The sequence below is a fragment of the Ammospiza nelsoni genome, chromosome 2 (assembly GCF_027579445.1).
Source record: "Ammospiza nelsoni isolate bAmmNel1 chromosome 2, bAmmNel1.pri, whole genome shotgun sequence".
Taxonomy (NCBI): Eukaryota; Metazoa; Chordata; class Aves; order Passeriformes; family Passerellidae; genus Ammospiza; species Ammospiza nelsoni.
This window is the reverse complement of record NC_080634.1, coordinates 65,673,767-65,700,978: the sequence shown is the minus strand read 5'-3', so window position 1 is coordinate 65,700,978 and position 27,212 is coordinate 65,673,767. Positions and strand designations below refer to the sequence as shown.

The window sequence follows — 27,212 nt, the reverse complement described above, 5'->3', positions numbered from 1 at the left end:
GGATCACTGTGATTAAAAGTTAATTCATAATATAGAAGATCTATTATTCTTTCATCTAAACTCATCAAGGATTAGATTAAAAAAAAAGAAGAATTCTGATGCATAAAAGTGAAATTCACCAGTAAAACTTATTTTTTTCCCTACAGTACTTTGAAAATTAATTTTAAAATCAGTCAAAATCTTTCTTTTATTGCACAATTTGTTTAAACTATATCTCTGTATTTTGAAAGAGAAAATACATTAATGAATATTGTTGGTAATTCAATATTTTCAAATGTTGTTCTATTCTTCTCTACCTTTCTGTTTTTCTCTATTTTTCTGAGAATATCTGAGAATTTGGAAGGTATCATTTGGAAACTGTGGATACTACAATTCAACACTGCACTGGAGCATAATCTCAGAAAAGTTAAAAAAGCTGTATATATAAAAAATGCATGCTTTTGAGCATTACTTGAGCTTTGCAATTTATTTCCTTGCAGGTTAATTCTTGCAAGATACATGAAATAAATATTTCTTGATTATGTCATTTTGACTAATATTACAAGTGCTTTGAGAGCCTTTGAGTACCCAAAACTAAAGCAGAACCTCCAGATAATTGATGAAGTATCAAAATACTGAAAATGCTGTACTTTAAATTGTGGTAAATGCTGGATGCAAGAGTCACTGGTTTAAAGATAAAATAGATTTAAATGAATATAAATTACATTTATGATGCTGAAAAGCTTGATTACTGTGATTGTGAGACACAATTCTGTCCAGAAGTATTGTAATGAAGATTAATAAAAGTGGCAGGCCTAAGTCCTGCTTTTTGAAGTTTTGAAGAAATGCATTTTAAATCTTTTGTTTCTTACTCAAGATCTCAAGAAGTAATATAAAAATATTCTATTATTAAAAAATTTATTTATGTCTTTCTATTTTTATACTTATGGATATTTGTAAAAACTAACAGATAGAGAAAGAAAATGAAGCGAAGCTGTCCCCTTAAAAAAATTCTTTTTGTTTCTTGGATGATTTTTATTAACAGAGATCTGCAGGAAAGTTGTCACTGCTTTGTGCAGTGACTAGAGCTGTTTTTTTGTTACCTCTGGTTTAGATGAGATGCTCAAGTATATGTTTCCCTTGAATTATGCAAGGAAGAGTGTTAAAGGAGGCTTGGGCAAATTGAATAACCTATGTGCATAAAGCCAAAAGCCTCTGATGACTCTTGTTTCTAGAGGGACTGGATATGTTCTGGTAATTTAATTGGAGGATTTGTTGTCAGTGGGAATGTTTTTAGTTGCCTCCACATAAGTTTAAAATGTATGCTCTTGTTAGTAAATAGGAGCAGCTAGTTTAAAATGTCCAGGTTTTGGCAGGCTGGCAGGAAAGAAAAAACTTTATACTGTGGTGTCTTTAAAATAACTTGAGGGCAAGACAGAAACTATTCTAAGTCACGTTGATAGAAACTCAGGAGAATGAATTAGGGCAATTTTTACTCTCCTTCATACCAACATAAATCTGGAGTGACTCCACTGAAATAGATAGCTAATACCAACATAATCAAATATAATTTCTTCCTTTTATTAGTTAAATTAGAAAATAAGTAATAATGACTGCTGTAATTATAATTTTGTGACCTAATGAATTTGCCCAGGGCTTCCCTTTAGAGTAGAATTTATTGATAATGTGAATTTAGCTATTATAATAGATTATCTTCACTTTTAAACTTCCTTCTGTCATCTGGCCACTTTTCATTCAACCCTAGAGCTAATTCTTTTGTCAGCTCAAGCAGGGTTTCATTGTTATAGGGCAGCACTAAGGAACCAGCTGACATATCCCTTTTTCCCAGACTGGGCTACAAGACAGTCTCTGTAGAGAAGGCTGTCTCTGCATATGACTTTAGGGTATGATCCAGCCCCATGTTGTTGTGTTGTTTAGCTTATACGATGTTCACTATCCAGTTTTCGCAACACGTAAGAGACGTGACACCTGCCCCAAGCAGTTTGCAATCTAAAATTAGATATGCTACAGTGACTAACAAGTAATGATTTTTGTGGTTTTCTGTGGTATAAAAACTGGTGGGCTTTAAAAAAAAAAAAAAAAAGAAAAAGAAAAAAAAGAAAAATATAAGGTATTTCAGTAAGTTTACATAAATTTTCAGTTTCCAGACCAATTGTAGTTGTAGGTATCGTATTAGCTAGTCAAAGGGTTTCCAACTGCTAAGATAATTTGCCTAAAATAGAGATTGCAAATGCAAAATAAAGAGCACAAGAGGATGCTAGAACAAGACACCACTGAGATGTACAATTTTTCAGAACTATTAAATTATTCTAATTACTGCAGAGGATGTGGTATAGCTTTAACTGTCATAGCTGCACAGCATTAGGATCATAGCTAATTTAGGAAATATAGTTCCCTGCAATAAAGGAGATGCAATTAAATCTGGGGTCAGTTGGACTTTTTATTTTTGTGCTCCATAAAAAAACTGCTCTCTAGCACATTCCAAACTTTGCAATGAGATGTTAATGTATCTGTGATCCACATGATACATTAATCCTGACTCCTATGTCAACTTTTGCATCCATTAGAAGTCTATTCAGTTCATTTGCCAACAAACTCTGAACATGTGAAAGAACTGAGGATCAGTACAGCATGAGGATAAATGCCAGTGTGCTTTTTCCTGCAGTTCAATTCTCTGCCTATTACATCTGTTGTGACGACTCTTTGCTATGGAACGTTACCTCGTTCCTGATGCCAAATTGCAAATGTCCAGTTGAACTTTGTTTCAAGGCTATTTTTGAAGAGGAGAAAGCAGTAGAATATTCTGCTAACCCAGGACTAGCCCCATTTACTTAGTTTATCAAAAGTAAGAGTGTGTCTGGTAAAACTAAATAGAAAGTACTTGATTTTATAATCCCATTTTGATTTTTTATTAATTCAATTATTGAATTTTCAGGAAGTCTTCTTTTCCCATAAAGCTTAAAGTCTGGAAGGAAGTAAAAGGAATTTTATAACATTCAAAGTAAAATTTTTCATTTTTAGAGGAAATAGGTATCATTATGAAAAAGCAGTAACCATCATGTCTCTAGGTAATGGGAATACTGTAGGAATTCATGGACCAGTGGAGCCAATGGATAAAGTAGATGCTGAAAACTGAAAAAGAAGCATAAGGAGATATATTTAGATCTTCTGAAGAATCTCTTGGTTTTCTATTTTTCTTATTCAGACATGCAGATCACTCTATTTCCTTGCCCCTGCTTCTCCAATTAGAGACTTCATGTGTAACTTGGAGATAAGTCTAATTGAAACTCTCACAAACTACATCTTCTGAAATCTCTGTGATCTTCATTCCTTAGGTAGTATATAAACAGCTTAACCAGTATCTCTTCAGCTGTATAGCTACTTACTTATTTATTACTCTTTCATTTCTGTTTTTCTGTTCTGCTGCTTTTGTAAGACTTGATTTTAAACTACTGTCTAACTAGAACAAACAATTATGCAAATGAAAAATTAGATCCTTCACCACTTCAGAGAACTGCTACACATTTAATTGCTACAAGAAACCACAAAGAATCAGTTAATTTCAGAATAATTCAACATCTGTTAGCAAATTTAAAGAAGATACTGAATTTATTGTAGATCTGTAAATACTCAGCAACTTGGCAGGTGGTATTTTTATGGAGCAGAGAACAAAACAGAAAAAAAAGTAGATGAACTAATTTTTCTGAGTAAGGGACATTGCTGCAGAATACGTATAGAAAGTATTATAACTTTTTAGTCTCAGGAAGGCTCCGTTGCTGCTGTTCTTATGATTTTAAGATTTTATTGCGACTTTGGAGCTCATTCCATTTGGTGTTACATATGGAATTGTCTGTGCTAAATTTGCTTTTTCAGTGATTCAGGTATCACATTTCTCATATACTGCAGAAAACATCAGGCAGTTTATTTCCATTGGATATTATAAAGAATGTTACTGGCACAGCAGAGCCTGAGGAAAGAGCAGGAGATCTTGTGGAAGGCTGCTGATTCCTACAAAGCTCAGTTTATGTTGCAAGGAATGACACATGAAACCTCTGCTCTGAAGTGTTGTCTGAGCTGGCATAATTGTCAGATGACAGGCAGATGCATATTGTGTACAAATAGCTGACAGGCATAACTGCAAGGCAGGATGACTTTTGGATTGCAGATGGTAATTCCTGAAACAGGTCATTTGTGAGGATGTCATTTTATCATTGCAATTCCTAGTTTGCGTCCATCTTAGGGATGTAAAAGTTGGATCATTTAGTCTTTGAAGCCTGAAATAAAAATTCAAAATTTTCAAATATTAATAATCATATACATATATTTTTGTAACAGCTGATCTTGAAAGACATTAAGAATGTGACCACTTTCATAGAAACATATCGAGGCTAAACTGATTTTCCCAGTAGGAAGTTATGGCTAGTGACCATGGGCAGATGCCTTCCATTCCTGTTAACACAAATGATTTACTCATGTTGCACACAGATATGCGAATGACTGTGTCCAGGTTGCAGAGAGGGGGCAGAGCTTAGTGCCATGTGGGCATGGCAAACTCACTGTTCTAGGCTATTATGCAGAAAGGCAATGAGGTTGCAGACACTGCTACTCAGAATAGTTGTGGGCAGCACACAGCCCTTTACAAATCTCAAGAGGATTAACTGAAGCATCATTGGGGAACCAGAAGGATAAGTAAGATGAAAAAAATTGTCAACTTTAATTTATGAAGTGCTGGGTATTTTTGTTCCACTTTCCCTCCTACTCTTGGTGTTATCTACAGAAAAGTAATTTGCAGACAAATCTCTATGCAAATCTCATTGACTTAAACTGAAGATGAATTCTGAAAAAGTCTTTAAAATGAAAAACAATTAAAAAAAAAAAGAAGGAGTTTAGGTCAAGGTAAGTTATTCTGTGTTGGACGATGATCAGGATTCTTTCACATATATCTCAAATTTATGGGCAGGAATACAAGCATTGATATAATTATATATAACTATTAAAAGGTGATTTTAGATATTTTTTTTATTATTAGCTAGCCAGATAAACAAATATTAGCCATCTTTTGGCTATGCCCTTGTTAGAAGACAAGGGTAATTAAATCATACACAGTAAGGACTCTTACAAGATCAAACTCTTCACCTATAGGTTCTGTTCATTCTCATTCCATTTTCTCACTATGCACATGGAATAGTTTTCCATGGCACTCCACAGTTGCCAAACAAATTCTGAACACCGCTACAGTAATTTCAATGCAAAACAGAAATTGCCAACTGATATTCCCTTTACTTCTTTCAAAGTGTTTTGTCTTTATGAGAAAATAAATAAAACAAAAGGAATGCTGTGGAGTATTTTCTTTAGGAAAGATCTCTGCTTAGACCTAAAATATGACAGAATAAGATATTTTCTAGACTATTTATCAAAATTCACTGACAAAAAGAAGGGTTAGAGTGTATAAATGGAAGATGTCTTTAGAGTCAGGCTCTGATCTTAAAAATAGATCATATAAACTTTATATATTGACTGAAGATTATTTATTTCTGTGAAAAACTAAATTCAGTGGAAGATCACCTGAATTTTGAAAATATGATCATATTATATTTTTTCTACATATTTTCCCCAATATTTCCTTCTACAAAAGGTGGCAAAACTTTTTTTTATCCTGGTTAAGAATAATTTCCTTTAACTCAGGAAGCTTGCTTTCATATTTAACCCAAGTATTTCACAGGATGACAGAAAAATATTGCAGAATGATTTTTAGCTCCTTGTAGTGCATGACATACATAAATATTTAAAGCGCAAATTACCTGTCCCTTCTAAAAAACTTAAAGCTTTGTCGAAAATGACTTTCTATAAATTCTACTATTATGTATAATCCTAAGACTGGTAAAAACTTTCAGATAATATATTAGAGACTATAGTTTGATAAAAACAGATAGAATTTGTCTCTTATCATACTTTTAGCTGAATGCTGAATTAGGATAAAACCACAAATAACCCCTGGCAATACAGAGTGCCACTGCAGATTCCTGTTGTATTACAAAGATGTGGGTTATGTTGTGCATAATAACTGGGGGCCTTTTTTTCATCTGGAAATCAGAAACTGAGTATGTCAGTATAGCAGGAGCCCATATGCAGTGTCAAGCTTTCTGGGATGGACCTTTTGTTTGCCTCTGAATAATTTTTGTCCTGTGGCCCTGAAGGTAAATTAAAAAGATAAAAATAAACCAAACAAAAAAAAGTACTCCACCCCCCCAACAAACAAACAAAAAAACAAACAAACAAACAAAACAAAAAGCTAAACAAAAATGCCCCCATATCTCAGGTCTTGTGTATTTACTGACAATGTTGTAGAGCTTTTTTCTCCTCAGACTCAGCAGACTGTGACACTTCGACATGATCCTGAGCAACAAGAAAACATCAGCTGGGTCTAAGAAAACAATCAGTTGTTAGTATGAGGCACTGTTCAAACTGCCCTACTCTCCTCCTTTTCTCTCTTCTTAGCTAAATACATCTCATAGTCTTCATGGGCTTGACTGTGAGAGGGCAGGACTATTGTCAAGTTAGGGGTGGAGGAATGATGGTCCAATGGCTGTGTAGGAATTGAAGAGGGGAATTGCTGCTCTTCTGTATCTTTTCCTTACGGCTCCCACCTCAGCAAGCTCTCTGCTAGATCTCTTGCAGTGACAAGAAAATGGCAGACTTCCAGTTTCAGGTGAGAGTAATATTACTTTTTAATGTGGCAAAATTATGAAATGTATGTAATCTTTCTTGGTGAGTCAGGGTTGAGCTACTTAACACTGAAGACATTCTTTTCTTCTGTTTCATTTATTGTTGCTGGGCTTGTGAGTTTGGAAAATTATGGACTTTGAGCCCCATGAACCACTGCATTGACTGAATTTGGATCCTACATGCCTATTTCCAACAGGTAGGAAAGAGGTGTATAGATACAAGAGCTTCAAAACAAGTTTCTCAGCATGTATATGGAATACTTCTGAGACCATAAATATGAAACCTTGCTGTTTCGAGGCAACACAAGCACAGGCAATAGGTTAAAGATGGCAAAATAGGATAATGTAACATAAATTTGTATTATGTTCTCCCCCTAAACAAGTACATCCTTTCAACCCCCAATTTAAATTATGTAATTTTATCTTCATTATGATGCTACATGATCCAGTCTCTTCTGCAAGGATACTTGCTGTCTTCTTTGGCATTTTTGCATAATATCACTTTCTTGAACTAGAACCCCAATCTTGTTCTATTTTTACACATTACGACCCCCCACATGGATGTCTTCTCTTTCCAAAATTTCTTTACCTTGTTCCCTTATTTGAAAGAGCAGATCCCAATATTGCCTGCTGTGATCAGTGTAGCAGAGGAGATGCAGGAACCACACCATGGAACAGCAGCACACGACAATTTCTCATCAGCCCAAAGTGGTGCCTACAAAAATGGTAAAGGCTTTTATTCAAGGGGAGTAGCAGTGAAGTTCATCTAGAAGCTCTTCTATTTTTCCGCTCCCTACCTCCACTTAATGGATGGCAAAGCAAGATTGGGAAAGCTTCTAATTTGTATTTTTGAAGGTTTCACTTATTTTCATTAAGGTCCTTGACACTTCAAAACAGTGTTCATATGGGAAGTTCTAAAAATATGCACAGTAGGGGAACTGGAAGAATTTGTAAGGCTTCACTGCATTAATCTAGCTAGAAATTACTGAAAGTAAATAACTAAACCTATGCCACATCTGTGGCTTTCCAAATCATACTCTTCACCTGCAGATTGCGCAGGTGATCTCTCTTCTGGAGATCATATTTAATTCAATATACTCTATGTAGACTGGATAGTTTGTCAACATACATTTCACTGTTCTAGTCAAACAGGATTTCAAAATAGAACAGGTGACTGTAATTTGGTTAGAATGCCTGACATTGAGGGAGTCAACAGCTCATCCCAATTTAGTGTCATCAGCAAACTTACTTACCTTCCTCTTACTTCAAATTCAGCATCCAAGGGTTTAATAAAGATTCTGAAGATATTACGACCCAACATTATGGGGTGATGGTAACCCAAATTCTCGTTAGTAGATCCCTTGGAGTCGATTATAGGGAAACAGCAGTGAATGATCTGTGTTTGTACATTTATAGATATATATGTAGGATTTATTTTAGAACAATTTGGCTGCAAAGGAGAACAAGTGTATAGCCATTTTCATTGTTATTATCTACAGTAATATAGATATACAAAGGCGTGCAGACAGTTATTATTATGTCTAGTAATATGAAAATATGAAAACATAAAATATAACTTAAGAAAATGTATAAGGGAAAGGAAGAAGGAAATGATAAGAAGGCAACAAGACTTGGTTGTTGCAATTTGGATGTCTGATGTCTATTGGTCCACTCTTGTAGAAGTGATGGTGGCATACTGAGTGAGTCTTTGACACTTTCTAAGATGATACAGCTGCCTATTATACAAACACAGTTGAGTCAGCTATGGCCCATGATGGCCCAGCAGCTGAGATGGCTTCAGGCTTTGTGTGAATGTCCTGGTATTTCCCCCCAGCCCTCCACTCCCCTGCAATGGGAGTTATCACAGCTGAATTCACTTGAGTAAGGACAAAGAGACAGTACCTGCCTTGAAGGATTTGCCTCTATCTTGTTCAACACCCATCTGTAGCCTCTGATTGTTTGAATCATTAACATTCTGGTTACTCTTCCAGTATCACTTGTGGATGCCCCAGACCTGGGATGGTTGGACAGTAGTATCCCCTTTATCTCACAGTCCAAAATCCAGTTAGTGGCCCTACTGGGGAGGAGAGGTCTTTGGTGCTTGACAAGGACAGTTATTTCTTTGCAGTTTGCTACAGTGGGCAAAATCAAATTATTTTAGCAATGTTTAAACCATTAACCATTTCAGTCTCAAACAGAAGAGAATCAGGCCTAGAGGTGGAGCCCTGAGGAATCCCACTACTGACAAGGTCAGCAGTCTGATGTTGCTGGAAATCATACTACATTTAAAATCTTTTATATAACTTTAGTCAGGAGTTTAGTTTGCCTATGCCCAAAGGGGAAGAAATTGAAGTTTCTTTTCAAAGAAACTTCTTTTCACATCCCTAGACCTGATGAGCTTAACATCTCAGGTAGGACTAGGACAGAAGATAGAAAAAAGATAATGACCATTAATCAGGATCAACTCCAAACATCAGCCCTGGCATGGTCAGGGTCACTCCTGGTCTGGAAGGAGATAGTTAAGAGAATAGAAGAATGAGAACTTAATAATGTTGAAGGTGAAAGGATTGATAACAAATAGAATACCAAATACTAAGAACTCTGTGACTTGGAACCAATGAACATTGAATCAATTAATTTCTCTGGGTCTTGACAGTATAAATATGTGAAAAACCTAGCAATAGCCATGTGTGATGGAGGGATTTTCTCTGGATAATCTGGGCAATGTGAAATGATTTCTGCTGCACATCCTGGCTAGAACAACATCCTGTAATGTCTTAATTCTCTAACACTAAAAAATGTTGGAGTGGTTTTTCTTTTCCTGCAATTTCAGTGACAGTGACACCCTATCCACTATAAGTCTGTGCCCAACCTGTGAGCCAGTTGCTCACCCATCGCATGATATAGTTATTAGCTGTGTGCTGGACATTTTGTCTAGAAGGATACTGTGAGAGATAGTATCATAAGCTTTACTGAAGTTCAAAAAGGAATAAATATGTCCCACAGGGCAGTCACCTTGAAACAGCAATTTCAACTTGGAAACATTTTGATTCTTGGTGCATTTATATCCAGTACAAACTACTCTTTGTTATTTGAAAATATATTTTTTTCTTTATAACTCTTCTAGGTGTAAAAATTTTACTGCTGCAAGGCACATTAACAACATGAAATATTGACGTAAATCTTAACAACCTATTTTTTAAAAAATACCAAACTGTTTCATCATGCACATATTATACATGGCAGGTTTCAGAATGAGGGAAGGAAGCCACTGATATTGCAAATGCAAAGATAGTTCCCATTTTCATAATCAAAATGGGCGAATTTGGAAAAATACAATCTAATCCACCTATTTAGCTCACTTTTCTGACATAGACATTTACAGCTCTATGTCAGGAAGAGAAGTTGTCATTCAGATATCAATTTTCCTTAGTTTCTGGGTTTTTTTCAGATTTAAGATGATAGTGGATTATAAGAAAGAATAAAGATGTTGTGGCTGTCAATTTCTTTTTTTTTTTTTTTAACTTGCTTTTGTTTCCCTGTTATTATCCAGAATACAGATAACTGAATACTTCAACTACTTCATTTTCATGGTCTAATGTTTTAAATGGTCCATAATCACCAACAATTCAAAATTCATACTCTGCATTGTATCTTACTAAGTGTTCATCACCTCGGCAATGGGATAGTCATCTTTGGAGACTATAAATTGAAGGAACAGATGCAGTGAATTAATCAGAACTTCCCTGAGATTGAAGATCCTCTTTTAGCCCTCCAGATATGTTCTGCAAGAAGAGGAAGAAAAGGAGCTCAGGAATGAAACAGTCCAACAACTACATGCAGTTTATAAGCTCTTGATTAAAGGCAACTTTTTCCTACACCAGAAAGGTAGATAATGGAAGGACTGTAAATAAATTTGTTACTAGAGAGATCTGGAAAAATACAAACCTGGACAGTGTAGAGCTGTGCAATGAATTAGTAGTAAACATAATAAAGGATAAAAATCAATTGATGTCTGGATAAAAACAATATATTGGGGAAAATATCCACAATTTTTCTACATTGTAAACCATGCTTTACAACGGTTTTGGAATTCTTTGAGACAATCATGGAGGTAAGATGATCTGTGTTGATACCAGTCAGAGATTAAACAAAATTCCTTTCCAAAAATCCTTGAAGAGGCTAAGCAACATCTTAGATCTTAAGGACAGATGGGTTCTTGAATGGAAAAAGGAAAAGAGAAGGAGGATGGAAAGAGAAAAGGAAGTGACAGGGATGAAAACGAAAGAAAAGGGAGAGAAAAAAAGGAAAAGATATAACAAGTAATAATTATTTATTTTTATCTCAGAATCTGACACTGTTAGAGTGCTTCAAGGATCTGTGCTAGATGCACAGATGCTCCTGTATCAGTGCAATAAAGAGGAGAGTAGATGGTGTGAAAAACTCACCAAGGGTGAGTGACAAAGCCATGGAATTCCTGTAGTCAAATGCAAAATCATGAATATAGGAAAAATCTTTCAGATTTAATAGTCTTGGGTTGTGAATGACTATAAATATGATGTACTGGCACTATTTTAAATAATCCATGAAAACAGTTTATCTGAAGTGTGTAGAAATCTGGGTAAAAAACCCGAAAAACAATAAAAAACCCAACCAAAAAAAAAAAAAGAAAAAGGACAGCCCCAATTCCTGTCCTTCAAAGCCCAAGAAGACAATCAGAAACCACTAAGCCATGTCCCTCCACATGTCCCTCTTTGGCTTTCATGTTGAATATTGTGTGCAGGCCTTGTCAATGTCTTTAAAAGGCTGAAGTAGAACAGGAAAAAATATTTATAAAAGACACCAAAGATGACCACTGTTCTTGAACCTCTTCTATACTGGAAATGACTAAGTAAACAAACTTAAAATAAACCAAAAAAAGGGTATTTCTTAAAATAAGATATATTTAAACTGCATGGTTCTTTGTGGCAGAACCATGTAGTTCTGCATGGATATTCTGCAGGAATATTGAGTGCAGTGAAACTGTACGGTGACTTAAGAAAGGAACCAGACAGATTGGCAAAAGAAAAATCCAAAAACAATTTATCTGGCTCATGAGGTTGCTGATCCGCAAATTGCTTTAGTCTGAGGAAGAGCTGTCCTTCACATTTTTAACTGGAATTTGTGAGCTATCTTTGGAGACAGATATGAATAACATGGATCTTCAGCCTCCTCCATTTGTCTGCTCTCAAATGATTATAAAAAATATATGGCAGAATTTTATCAATGCTATTATTATTTTTGGTGTCATATTTCCAACCTTTTTTTTGTTTTTCTTTTCCTCTACCCTACAGTCTCTCCTGAAAAGCTTTTGGTTTACTTGATTTTTAAAACAAAGTGGATAAGTTTGGGCTGAAATCTCAAAAAACAGTTGCAATGAGAATGTTAAAATCAGGGAACACTGAGATGCAGAAATTTTAATATTAAGAAGTAGGTACAGACATATAGAACATGGAATTCAGTATTGTTAAGATACCTACTTAAGAATTGTGGTACAATTTTATATTGAAAAAAATTAAATTGTTTGAAGGTTATACTTAATTATGAGAATCCAGATGGTATTGTTGAGGTGTTGTTTTTACCCATCACAAACTGTCCAACGAATGACTTAGTTTCACTTAGAACACAATAAAGTACGCTATCATCAAATCAGTTCTTATTAGCTGCATCAAAATAAGCAGGACTTGTTAACGACCATGTCCAGGGGGAACATGAATAAATGAATACCTTAAGTTCCTGAAAATAGTATCACTGCACAGATTGAATGAAGCAAAAGGGTCCTGCACTTCAAAATTGAACTGTAACAAAAAATGAATAAAAAAAGACATCACCCCATAGTGTAGTTAATGGGAATATTAAGAAAAAGTAATTAATAATAGACGTTTCTTAAAGGAATGCTTATTGATAGAAGAAAATGTCAAATATCTGCTGCTCTTTAAGGAAAAATTTGTCATTTATATATCTTTTGTTTTGGTTTTCTTTTTAATCGCATATATATAATAGACAAATTATACAGATTCTTTAAAATAATATATGAGGATGCCATGAGGCTATTAAAATGGTAAATCACTTGCTACATGATTATGTTTTCCCTTTCCTACAGAACCTTTCTTTAAGTTGATTATGAATGGCAATGATAATTACAATAATCTTGTGCAATTGATGGTCATTCTTACCTTTAATATCTCTGAAATACTTACATATGCGTGTATTTACATATACTGCTGCTGAATCATGGCAGATCCAGAACTGTATGCATTTAAAAAACACTAAATTCTCCTAGTTTATTGATCTGAAGCATATAAAAGGAGCAAACTAAACCCCAGTGAAGATGATTTTATTTTTTGAACTGACAAAAATGAAGTTTTGATCAGTTTTTCACACTAGGGATCTAGAGTAGATTTTAGGTGATTATATTTAAACAATAGCCCTGAAAAATGCCCACATTATAGTATTATTTTCAGATTACGAATAAATAGACTTTAAATTCTTTACGTAGAATAGAAAAATTTATTGTGGAAATACCCATTCCACTATGTAAATAAATTAAATACCAAATAGCTTGAAAACAAAACAATAATGTTGTCCTTGGAGTATCAGAAACACTATAGTTCTGAGCTGGGAAACAAAATGAACGATTGAATCAGCTACGTCTGCCTAAAGGCCATCTCAGAAAAGACTGTAGCATATATGCTTTCAAAAAGAAAATATTTGGTAACAAAGGGTCTGACCCCTGACAACAGTGCAAAATTCAGTGTTGAGAGGCTGAAATATCTCTAAATACCTTTGAGGTATGTTTGCACAATGCTGGAATGCATTCATTCAAAGCAAGTTGGAGAAAAGTTGGTTTTGTAACTTTCTTAAAGTAAATCAAATTTGTTTTTCTCCATATATTTATTTATATTTCTCCATATATTCTAAATTTAATGATAAAATATCTAGGTTGTGTGTCTGAAGAGAAGTTTTCACAACATCCTGCCTGTCTTTGGAATTAGTGGAATTTAGTCCTTCTGTTGACCTTCTTTCTACATGTGTCTGTCATAATTGCTCATATTATACTCCCAGAGTCATTTTGCCTATAAAACACAGCTCTCTCAGTACTTTAGTAATTTCAACTTACTAAGAAACTCTTACATTTGAAAATAGTCTAGAAGTTGTTGAAATATTGACAAACCTATTTTTTTTTCCTCCTTGAAGGTTTTTTTAAGATTATCCTAATTCAGGCACTATTATTTTGTGTCTTTACAAATACACGTTCTTGGAGGACTTGGTAATGTAATCTCTCATTAACAGCACAAAATAAATTACAAAATATGAAACCTAATTTATCATCTCATATAAAAAATGTAAACACTGTTCTTCTAAGTGGATAAAATAAGAGTATGTGTTTATTATTGCCCAAGACTGTGTTGTCTTTTGGCTGACATATGGATACCTTCCAGTTCTCTTAATTTTCAATGCTGGTGGGACATAGTCACTGAAGGTGACATGTGGCATGTATCACAATTATACCTTTGAGGTCCAACAGATGTTCCAGCAACTCTCTTTCATATCTTTTAAGCTTTGTTCTTAATTCTTCAGTTTAATTTTGTAGAAGACTTATAAAAATACTTAGGCATCTAATGCCCACAGTTAGCACAGAATCTAGGTGCCTAAATGCCCCCAGAAATTTAGCCTCATTCAGTGGACTAGATGTACACAGATTTAACCTGAATTTCAGCAAGTAATTACACTACCTTCAAGGTTTATAAAAATAGAAGAAATGATGCTTCACTTCAGAAGGGTTATTAATTTATCTGCACAGTACTGAACACATAGTCAGAAGTAGCAAAACTCCACAACTGGACTCAGATTTTTAGATTTACATAAAATCAGCAATGAATAGGAAGAAAGTGTTTTAACAGACCAAGCTTTACTCTAGTGCCCAGATTGGACCACCTCCAAATTCTGCTATTTTTTTTCCCCATAGATGTCTAGTGTCCACAGGATCACTGAGAAATCCGTTCCCTCTACTAAAAAAGTAAATTTTTTTCAGTGAAAAATTGTATTAATTAGTACCTGTCCTGGTATTAAAGAGCTAATAATTAAAACATTTTCTTTCTTTTTTTTTTTTTGCTTTAGTATTTTTGCAGCTAAACTAAAAACTGCGACATTTTTAGGCTAATGATAAAATGTAGCAGTAGGAAAGAGTAATCTGTGAATAGAAAGCTCAGCTTGTTAATCAGCAAGTGCTGTATAATCACATATTTTAAGAAAAATATAATACAAATTGATGGGCACAGCAGCTGTACAGTGAGAACTACTGAGGCTCCACGATAAGAGCAAAGAATGGCATATGTGACACAGGAGAATTTTGGGACCTAGAGGCAAGGTCAAATTGTCTATAATGTCTCTAACCATAAGAAGTTCTCAGCTTGCAGCCTCCGAGCAGTGAAATCTTCTGTGTCATAATTCTTACCAGCTCTCATATTTCCTGCTTTGACTGTAAGATAACCTCTGGTTATTATGGGATGTTGGTTTGAGATGAGCACTGTCAACAATATGCACTGTCTGTAAGCATCTGTGCCATTTGCCTCAATTCACTATAAATTGTTCTCTTCAGGCTCTGAATTCAAACTCTGCTGTTGATTCTCTCATATAATATGTAGACTATTTTTTGGAGAAAAAAAAAGGTATTGAGCTTAGCAAAGCAGAACATATCTAATCAAGTACCAGTTTCACGGGTATAAAAGGAGGTGGCTTTCCTTGTGTGATGCATAATTTGAAATAGTTCTGGGTTTCAGTGGTTGCTACATTTCCTATTACTATTTTGACTATTGGTGTACTTTAAATATAATGATTAGTTTAAAAGGACATACAACCAACAACCCCAAACCACAGAAAGCTAGAAACTTTTGTTAAATGTGTGAATATTCTTTAAAACCTGAGAAACTGACTAGTGAAGTCAACTACATGTAACAGGACTTGGTCCTGTCCCATCTTGGACTAATATTTCCTTTCCAGTTCTTTCTATTTAGTAAGTGTTTCAAAATTTATTTTCACATATACAGCTGATAAATTTTTTTCTGGTTTAACACTTGTAGGTAGCTCAGCCCCACACAGCTTCACACTTATTCCCCCACAGGTGGGATGGGGAAGAGAATGGGGAGGGTAAAAGTGAAAAAACTCGTTGGTTGAGATAAAAAAAACAATTTAATAGCCAAATAAAAAATTGTGCATGCAAGTAAATTTAAAAGAAAAAAGATGAAAAAATGAATTAATTCACTCCTTCCCACCCACAGGCAGATACTTAACAATTTCCAGGAAAACAGGGCTCTGTCATGTGTGCTGGTTACTTGTGAAGACAAATATCTTAAGCCTGCATGTCACCTCCTTCTCATTCTTTCCCTGAGCTTTCATTGCTCATGATGCTGTGTTGTACGGACTGACCTTTTGGTCAGATGGGGCAGCTGTCCCTATTGTTCTTCTGCACACCCAGACTCCTTGCTTATGGGATGGAGTGACAAAAACAAAAAACTTCCTTCATACAGTGTAAGCACTGTTCAGCAGCAATTGTTCAGCTAAAACAGCGGTGTGTTAACACTGGTTTGGTTTTAGATCAAAACCCTAACACCCTATGAGCTACTATGCAAAAAAAAAAAAAAACAATGCAGCCAAAGCCAGACACTCCTCAGTCCGCAATATATGCAATGTCCAATACATTCTCATTAGATATTTCTTTACTCCCCACCCTTTGATACATATACTGACATAATTTGCTTAGTCTATGATCCATTCCTGTAAAGTGTCCATAAAATACTCATTTAGATCCTTTAGTCCATGATTTTAGTTCTATTCATTCTGGCAGTCACTCATGATGGGAAACACAGGGTGTTGCACAGAGTTACTGTGCACCAAAGCCAGCTCATGATGTTTCAGTGCTGCACTTGCTCATTTCTTGTGAGGCTCATCCTCCACTAGACTGTATGTTTCCTGTTAGAGTACATCCTATAACATGCAACTCAAATAATGGGTGACAAGAGTTCAAAGATACATCCATTGCTCATCTAATTATTTTTGTATTCGTTCCTAAGAGCTACACTTCTGCTGCCATTCTATATGGAATCTGATGTGAATTTTATTTTAGGATAAAACAAAAACTTGCAATTCCTTTTTACACATATATAGAAAACCACCCAGTTTGGAATGGAGAAGTTTTCAGTCAGGGCATCAGAAAATACCCTGATATGAAGGTAAATAAGCACATCAATTAAATTAAATTATTTATCAGTATCAGCAGAGAATTTGCCTCTCAAAATGATTCAAGTGACAAAACTCAGATAAAAATACTTCATTTAAATATGAGAACAGAGATATAAATAGAGGCACTCTAATTCAGACCAAAAAACTAGAATAATTTCAACTAACTGATAAAACAGCATCAAAAACTCTAAATAAGAGCTGAAAACTTACTTTTGTATATTAAACTGCATGATGTTTTCCCTCTCTGGAGGGGAAACACACAGAAGTGTTTTATTGTATCTATTGTCCCAGAACAAAGCTTTTTAAACAAAAAAAGAGGCTACGGTAAACTTCTAATTCAGTGCTCCTCACAGGCCACTCAGGAAGAGTTAGATCCCCTTAGTCTAAAACATCTTCTTAGCCATGAGTCAGAAATAGAGGGAACACACCATGTTAATTTACCTTGAGCACTATTAGCTTTATTGGCATGGCAGGATGAGTAATTGCTGACTGAATTTGACTTTCTAGGCATCCAAGTCCTTGGATGTACCTAGGACTTGGGTATAGAGGCTGACAGATGGTCATGAATGATTCTTCCTAATTAGGGAAAACTGAAGGAGTCTATATGCAGAATTCATGCCTGGATAGTTGTCCATGGGACATATGGCAGAATGCTAATGAATGTGTACTTCACACTTGCACGTATATCCAACAGGGAACAAGTACTGATAAGCAGTGCAACACCTATCAGTGCAAAAAGGACCATGTGAATAAAGATTACATTTTTAAGTTTTCCAAAGCAGGTTTGTGTGTTTTGATCACCTAGTGTGCAACAAGACTATCTTTTCTCTTGTGCAGCTAGGTAGCTACAATAAATATTGCTCTTTCTACACACAACAATACCTTTCTCTGAAGTTGTTACCATAAAAAAAGATAAAATCTAAAGTGAAGGTGAATAAATTTGACATATTTATGTAGACTTTTATCAATTTTAGGCAAAACCATAAATTCTTCGCTCTACGTGAGGACGTAAGGTTACTATAAATCCATTGTTTGTCCTCTTTGTCAAAGATAGCTGAAAAATTTTAAAAATACAACCACTCAGGCATAACCAGAAAACCTACTCAGCAAAATACCTTCTGAGATGGCCCTATCTGGAAAGAACATGATCCATTATATAGCTTCAAATCTGGGGTGCAGAAAAGAACTCTGACTTCACACCCTTTGCCTTCACAGTTTGAAAGAACCACTGAGGAAGCAAAGAATATATTTTGAATATGTCTAAAAGTATGTGAAATAAGTGAGGTCACCTTTGGGAAAGTTATCTCTATGTTAGCATTTCTTTTCTTGTCAAAACACTCAAGAAAAACTCACAACTTTTTCTTACTAGCATTGTCTTCATATGTTCTTCATATTGATAGTTTATTACTGCCAAATTATATCTTTTCAAATATTACTTAAAGGAATAATTACTGTCTACTTTGTAGCCTTGTACTGTAACTGAGTTCTATACTTTACACGTTATTCCTTTAAGAACTTCTGTTTGCTTACCTCTGTAATTTCAAATTATTTTTATTTTTGATAGTAACAAGGTCTTTGCAGCAAATTAGAGAATCATGATTATACATTTATAACAGAAAAACTTGATAATACACCAATGTGATTACAAATAATTTAAAACAATACTTTTTTACAGTGTATATTGAATGCCATTGAATGTTTAAATGTTTACTGAATTATTAAATTTAGCAACTTAGTTATGGACATGCTGACTTTTGCAAAAATATTTGAGAGGAAAACAACAGCTTTTAAAGGACAGAGTCTGAATAAATTAAACATGCAAAGAAAGATATTGGAAAAAATTTCTTTAGAAAACATTAAATAGAACAAAAAATACCTGTGAAAACAAAAGAGTACAATCCAAACTACTTTGTTCAGAAATGCAAGTTGAAAGCATATTTAGCTTTTAAAACACTTGTAGGGACAATCCACTCAAAGCAAAATTCATTCCTCTCTGATATCAAAATATAGTAATCAAAAGATAATAAAAGCAGAACATAAAATATAAAAGGGCATAAGTGCAGTAATATTTTTATAAGATGCTAAGGTTTTTTCATATGAAGAAATCTGTTTTAAATTAGAAAAAAAAAGTTTCTTTGTCAGTCTTTGGAACATTATTTGGGGAGGGAATATACCTACTAAGTTTTTGTGCTTTGGATTCAAAGTGTCTTGTCTTTTACCGGGAATTTCACACTACAACACTAAATTTAAATGCATATTTCTTTGTTTGTTCTGAATAAATGAATTTAAAAGTGCACTACCAAAAAACCACCCCCAAACCCATTTAAAAATATAAGTATTTTTGTTATTAATGTATACTTGGAATCCAAGAAAACCTAAAAGTAGGGCTCTCTGGGTAATGGATTGCAGGCTATTTTTATCACGCGCTTTCATGTCACAAACTCAAAATTTTCTATGCTATCTCTTATGTCTAAGCAATTATTTACAGAAGTATTACTTATGCAGAAGAAACTCTTTCTAGTTGGATTTGAATGGTTTCTATTTGCCTTATAATATCCATATATTAATGAACTAATATTATATTTAAATGCCAAGCTGCTCTCCTTGTCAGCTGCTCCTATGGAATTTATAATATTGCTGTAGCCTCGACTCGGGGATAGAGCTAGAAAACTAATATTGTCACTAGGATTTCTGGACACACTATGTAAAATATTAATGAGTAAAATTGCATCTTTGGAGATCACTAGGATGGCTTAGGTTTGTAAAGGAGGAAACGATTCTCTGCTGAATAACAGTCTATAATTTAGCCATAAATTCTAGGGTCTTTTTGCCATTCTGAAGACACAAATTATCCATAGACTTAGGCTGAATGAGCGTTTAACATTCCCTTAATAAATTTATGTTTACTTAACATGAAGCAACCAAAACATATTGGTTATTCTGTTCACAAAGACTTAAATTTGTTTACCATCTTATAATCATTCTGCAGAATGATACTGAGTTCATATGTATAAATATCTACAGAAATTTTCAGCAGCAGTTCAACACCCATATAAGCTTTCTCCTGTAGTTCTGTTTGCCATAATTATTTCAAAATATGTTGAGTCCTGGATGGATTTTCAGATAATAAGGATTCAGATAATACTTTTTTTTCCTAAGCCCTATATATTGACTAATATGTTAAAAAATGCTTTGTTTTCACATAGAAATTTAAGAATTCAGGAGTATATTTATATCCATATATCAGTGGTGTAACTTACAAAAGTTAGCTTCAGTATTTGCGCAATTTTTTTCTCTTCCATTCTAGTACATGTACATGTTCTCTCTCCTGAAAACAAAGAAAACTCAAATAGAAGTGGTGCAATTATTCAGTTCAGGTTAGGCTTTAGCTGTGCCCTTATTAAATATTTCAGTAAAATTTCATTTATATGCTCTGTAGAGGTAAAGAACACAAATTTACTCTTAAGAATGCCGTACAGGAGAATATAACACCCTTATAAAATTTTCCCTATTAGAAACCTATGAGATGTCAGCATCTTGAATACCTTCTGTTCTCCTGATCTCCCGAACAACATTCTCTCCAAGCAGTAGGAAAAGAGAAAGTACTCAAATACACAACCAAAAGAAATTTAGTACCATTCAGTCTGAAAAGCAAACAGCTGGAAATTGATAAGAAAGAATTTATAAAATCATAAATAACATGCAATAAATGAATAGGGAAAGTTTTTTTATTGTTTCTTCCAATGGTAACCTGTTAGCATGCTAGTTACTAGCACTGACAACAAACCTAGTACTCCAAGTAATATTTTACTCTTCCCCAGTTCTGGGTTCTGTGTGAATCTATTTTTAGCATTTCCCTATGAGTCTGCTTCATTTTGGTCAGGTCTCAGCTAAAATTTGAATACTGCATGATAGCTTCGCCACAGAAATGGAAAGAGAAAGTTAGAAGGGAGATGTTTTATTTTTCATTACAACTATTTTTTAGATGGATGTCTGATTCTTATAGACCATACCTGTGGAGATACTCAACTTGTCTTTGACAATGACAATCCATTTATGGAAAATAAAGCACGAATACAGCTAGTAGGTAAAGTGTTACTGAGGTATGGTAGGTCAAATCAATATAATGGAAGCAATAACGACTTAATCCTTGTGATCCACACAAGAATATGATGATTTTTCTCTCTCGTCTGTAACTTTCTGGAAAGAAAATGGCCGCATAATTAACTAACAAACCTTATTTATTACATGTCATACCTATGCACCATGGCAAATGATGTGAGTTTTGCCAGACCTCAATTATCACTTGAAAAATTAATTTTCATCTCTAGCTGTTAAATGACAAAAAAGACTATTTTTTTCTCATGTATATTGTCTTCCACCATTCCTCCAGCCTCCACAATCCCCCCAAAATATTCAAAGATATGCATACATACCTATTAATAATACTGCAACTTAGTAACTTTAAAGACTACTGAACCAAGAACAGTGTTGAATTTCTACTAGAAGTCTCTTGCATCATGAACACTAGTAGAAAGATGAGGATGGGTTAAAAAAAGTACTAAAATAATTTGTTCTTATCAGGATTCAAAACACTTCCCTGCAGTGCCTCCAAAGTAGCAAATCTATTTGTGGCCTTTCACAAATCCTTCCTGTCATCCTGCAGCCACAACTTTGGTAAGCATAAAATGTGAACAACACCTTGATTATGAAAATGATGTTTGCTGAGTTGATTGCTGTACAATATTAAAGAAAAAAAGAAAATTCTTATATCCACCAGCAAATCTGGCCTAGTGGTCTCATGTTTTTTGATCTGTTCCTGTGATACAAACCTCTGTTTTCATTATTAGGCAATGCATACTCTTTTGTTATTAGGTGATTGTTCAATGCTATGCCACAGACAGAAGGGTGACGGGGATTGGGCTGTTTTTGTCTGTCACGATATTCTGCTCCTCCTTATGCTCACAATTCCTGAATGCTACACTCCTTACTAACACAAGATAGGCAACAGCTCACTGATTGACAGCAGAGGGCTAAGCCAAGTAGAAATTTTAAGAAGCCTCAGGCAAGTATGATATTAAATAACAAACCAATATTTGCAGCCAGGCTTTAGCATGGCAGAAGAAGGAGAGTGCAAGCTCGCTAAAGAGAAAACAAAAATAAAACAACAAAATAGAAATGGAATTACTAGACAATGTCAATAAATGTGAAATTTAGACAATCTTTTGTTGTTTCTGTGCTCTGCAAATAAATCACAGCAGATCGCAGAATATTATGAGTTGGAAGAGATCCACAAGAACCAATGAGACCAACTCTTAAGTGAATGGCCCATAGAAGGATCAAGGCCACAACCTTGATATTATTAACACCATGCTCTAACAAAGTGAGCTAATCTAAGGGTCAATGAATGACCATAAGAACAGGTATTTTTTTCTTTAAACCATGAAGTGAAGGTTAAAAAACAAATAAGATGAAAAGGCTTTCTCCGTTGTGATAAAATCAATCAGTTTTGCCATTTCCTTTAAATGAGAAAAATTGCAACCCAGTAGATTGTGTGGTGTTCAGCCTATGAACACTACTGCTATATGAGCTCAACAAATGTGCTTTATTAAAATTTGTGGCAAGTTGCTTAATGTAATTTCATTATTTTCTTATATTTTATTAATTAAACATCATGTAGTAGAATTTAATATGCGATTTTAAGAAGCAACAAAATTATTTTCTGTTATCTCACTTAGATATATTTTAAAAATTAAATTAATTTTTCAAATGATGCTGGTATATGCACAGTACTACATATCTTTCTTATTATGCTCCTGAGTATAGATCAAAAAGACAACATGTAAGATTAAGATCATTGTAGAGTGCAGCTTGCCTAATTGATTGCTGCAAGATTCATTGCATCAGGCATACAAATAGAAAAGAAAGCATTCAATTTGGTTGCCCCTGTCTCTAAACATGTAATTCTGAAGCTTTAATTTTAAAAAGTATTCAAATCTCTGCTTGAATCTTATTAAATTCCAGTCAAATTATTTAGGCAGATGTCTAAATGCTTTGGTACTAAGATACTGTTGAGTTGAAGTCTATATTAACAATAGAAAATTCCAGATACTTAATAACTGGTTGGCTTCTGGACACATACAGCAGCTTTACACAATGTAATTCTTTTATGTAAGGACCCTACCATCTCTAATAATTTTCATTCATAATCCTATTTGGACAAGCCTGTGAAAGAACAGGTGATACGATTGTGTAAAAAGCATCACAAAGAAGTCTCAGTTATTGTCTTTACGGTAATAATCAATTCTTGACTGAAGAAAGAATGAGATGCCACAATAGTTTCCTTGAAAAAGGGAAAGGGTACCGCTCTACCTATATTCTTAAAGTTGGAATATCTGTATATCACATTAAGAGAAAATAACTACACTAAAGTTTACATGGGAACACTCTATGCTACAGCTCAGAAAATGATGACTGTAACTATTATATCCCTAGGAAAAAATAGTAATGCTGTAGAAAAATAGTTTTCTTTACCATGAAAATTTTTTGTAATTCACAAAACTGAAGATATTTTCTTGGTAAATTTTTAGGTTAACTATTAAACGTTAAAACCTTCAAATCTTTGTTTCCTGTTCAAAAGTGTTCCTAAGTGCATTCACAGCTAAGTGAAATCCTGTAATTTCTTACGTTACTAGAGAGTGGCTCAGTGTAAAACATTATCCGGTAAAGGGAAAGCTTGCGAAATATATTCCTATGTCTTTTCTCAATCTGCACATTCTAGCTGAAATTTAGTATTTATCACGCAGAAGATATAACACTGCATATTAATGTAAACAATTTCTGGAATTCCACTGCTTTACATACAAATCACCTAATATCAGCTACAAATATTGTTGTACTGTTCGGAGATTTAAAGATGATAGATGCTTGCACTGATAGAAAGATTTAATAATTGCTAGCTGTCAAAACTTAAAAGCTATGGAGTGATACATTATTGTTACTTACTTTTATGTCTTCTCTTTTTAATGAAAAGGATACAGATTGTATTAGTGAAAAGGAAATTTCCCAAGGCAATAGAAGCCAATTTCCAGGGCTTGCATACTTAAGGACAACATTTAGTCTTCACATGAAGACAAGCCTCACTTGTGAGGCTTGTATTAAAGTGTAAAGGAAAGGTCTAATTCTTGATTATAAATAGCTAAAGGGATAAATTTCTATATATTTATAGGAAAATAGAAGTTTTGTCTTGTTACTTTAAAGAAAGTAATTTTTTACATTTAAATATTCACACATATATGAAGACACAACCCTCCCCATTCACTACCCACCATGTTCTGATGAGTTTTATCTTATCTATGAGTTTCTAATCAGTCTTCCAAGAGGAAGATAAATATTGGAAACAGAGTCCACTTTTACAATGCTTACTCTTCCAACTGGTCTTGAATTCTATTAATCTGTTCCTCCTTTCTTTTTTGTTATTTTATTTTGGTCTATATGAATTCTTCATCTTGCTGACCACTTCCACATTCATTCCATTACAGTCTTCTCATGACTTAATAGTTCCAATATCTTGGGTTCAATGTTTACATTACTTTTCTCATTCACAATCTGGTCACTAAATTTCAGAAGGAAAGCAGTAAATAAAAGTAGAGAAAATAGAAAGTTAATTAGCTCTACGTGAATAGGAATGAAAAGGTGAAGTTTCTTCTCTTAAAATGGTCCAGACCTTGTGAGATTGTAAGGAAACAAGAATAGACATACTAATGCACTTATAATTGCATCAATTAAAATTGTTTAGCCTATTAAAATCTAGAATGAAAAAAATCAGGTAGATCTTCATGAAAATATATCTGAAAAAAAGCACATATTAACTAAAAGTAGAATCTAGAGTAAGAATATTTAGTCCATTCCCATAAAATATTGAAAATAAATTATTTTCCCTTACAAAACCACCCCAATTCCTGTAGTCCAGTTCCAATCAGCACTATTGAGTCAGCCTAGTAGGACACTCGCTCTGTCTGGTGAATAAGTCCTCGTCCTCACTGGCATTACAGTTTCTGCATTTAGCAGTTTCTCCTCATCTCAGATTTTTATACTATCTAACAAGCGTGTTCAGCTGAGAACGTAGGTATTGTTTAATTATTATTGTTTTCTGAATTAGAGAGCTTAAACCTTTAAGACCTTACTTAGCATGCAGCAGTAGATCTATCTCTTTGGTCATTCACCAATTACTAAAGGATTTTCTAACCTGTTCTGATTTTCTGCCCCAAATAAGTGATATTAGTGTGAGTTTGGAAACAATTATACAACAAAGTTCATTTGCAGCTCTGGTTTCCATCCAGGAAGATGTGGTGAAGGTCTCACTTACATGAGCAGTCTGTTTGGATAGGTTTCATGCTGTGATGCCATACTACTCATGAGTCACTTTCCTCGTACTTCCAATTATTCATTCACCTTCAGAATACCCTATTTTCATGCTTCCCTAGAAACAAGTAGAAGGCAGCGGAATGCAAAGGGATATTAAATAGCATGAGCATACACTTTTCCTGTAGCTTGACTTCAGTTAATGGACTAATAAATAATAGCTTCAGGAAATATATTATCTTTTCCTTCCTACTTAGTTGCATTCTGAGTTCCAGCACTGAAATCAAGCATTTATCAGAATATGTGCAGGATGTACTCAGTTATTTTTTGTGAAAATCATAGAAGGAAAGGAAGGAAATTTTTGAAACTCTGAGCTTGTGCAGATGGTACACCTAGGTACCCATATCCAGACTTTCCAAAAACCCAAAAGGAAATTCTAAAAAGGAGTAAGAGACTATGCATAATATTGTACACAGAAAAATATTCTTATGTTCATGAGAAAGGATGCTTTCTGCTACTAGTTTAATACTTCATATTCATTTGCATTAAGGAAACAATTTACTTAAATGAATAAAGAAGAAGATCTTAAAAAATTACCAAACTTCTGTAGTCATTAGAATGGATGCACCTCAGTTTTCTAATTTTAACTATATCAAGAATCATTGAATGAAAAACCATCAATTATAACTTGGATAAATGGGTGAATTTGGGTCAAATGCTATGATGTAAATTGGTGGATTTATGTTACCCAAGAGGAGATTGTTTCTCACAAGGTTTAAACCAGCAAATGGTTGAACACAAATGCATGAAATGTACCATAACTTACTGCTTTTTGCATTTTATTACAAAGCTTTCATGCCTTCTTGGTGATATCACACAGGCAGCTCCTCACAGTACTAACTCCTTCCCAGCACAGCCAACAAATTCCAGCTAACTCACTCTTTTATAGCACTCATCCTCATTGGACACAGCTGTGGCCTGTTAAGGGCAGGCCTGTTCCTAATCTTTGGTGATTAGTACAGCTGCAACTCGTCAGAGGTGAGATTACCTTCTGCACTATCTTTATTTTCTTACATGCTATCCCTCCACATATTGCTATTTCAGAAATAGGGCTTCAAGCTTTGTTACTCATCCTGGTTTCATCTGGGATAGAGCTAACTTCTTCTCAGGAGCTGGTACAGTGTTTTGGATTCAGAATGTTAATAATATTCATGTCAATTTGCTTTTTGTTAAATTGTATTTATCCTAAGTATAAGGCTTTTTTTTTGTCTGTGCACATGCTCTGCCAGTGATCAGGTACACCTAAGAAAAACAGGAGAGAGCATCGCTGGGATGGGCAACCTGAATTGGCAAAAAGGATATTCTACACCATAGTATGCTATGCCAAGTATATGAACTGGGAGAGTTTCCCAGAAGGCTGGCCAGTCTAGGTTTAGGAATGTGCTATAGCATTAGTCAGTGCATCTCTTGTTGGTGTTTTTGTTTGTTTGTTTGTATGTTTTTTGTTTTTCCTTTTCCCATTTTGATTATTAATATTGTTGTTGTTCTTGTTATTATTTACTATTATTATATATTAGTTTGTTATCTATTATTAAACTGCTTTTATCTCTACCTACAAGTTTTATTTTTTATTTTCCCCCCCATTCCACTGTGGGAAGAGGTTGGATAGGGGGTGTTGACTGAGTGTCTGTATGGTGTTTACTACCAGTTGGGCTTAAACCCTGACAGTACTGAAGAGTCAAAAGCCTTCCAAACAGACCATATAACTGCAGCTGCAGATCTGGTCTCAAAGTTGTCTCAAACTAGATATAAGGCAAAATTTTTGGGTATGAAGGTAGTGAA

At 34.4% G+C, this 27,212-nt stretch overlaps 1 long non-coding RNA gene across 1 annotated transcript; it reads right to left on the bottom strand.

The window, feature by feature from the left end:
• Nucleotides 1–3,590: 3,590 nt before the first annotated feature.
• On the bottom strand, nucleotides 3,591–25,490 carry LOC132069935 (uncharacterized). The gene is made up of 6 exons (XR_009417848.1): nucleotides 25,375–25,490; nucleotides 12,492–12,562; nucleotides 10,399–10,510; nucleotides 8,628–8,857; nucleotides 7,315–7,440; nucleotides 3,591–4,274 (listed from the first exon to the last, which is right to left on the bottom strand). It is a non-coding gene; the product is annotated as an uncharacterized LOC132069935 (long non-coding RNA).
• Nucleotides 25,491–27,212: the final 1,722 nt, after the last annotated feature.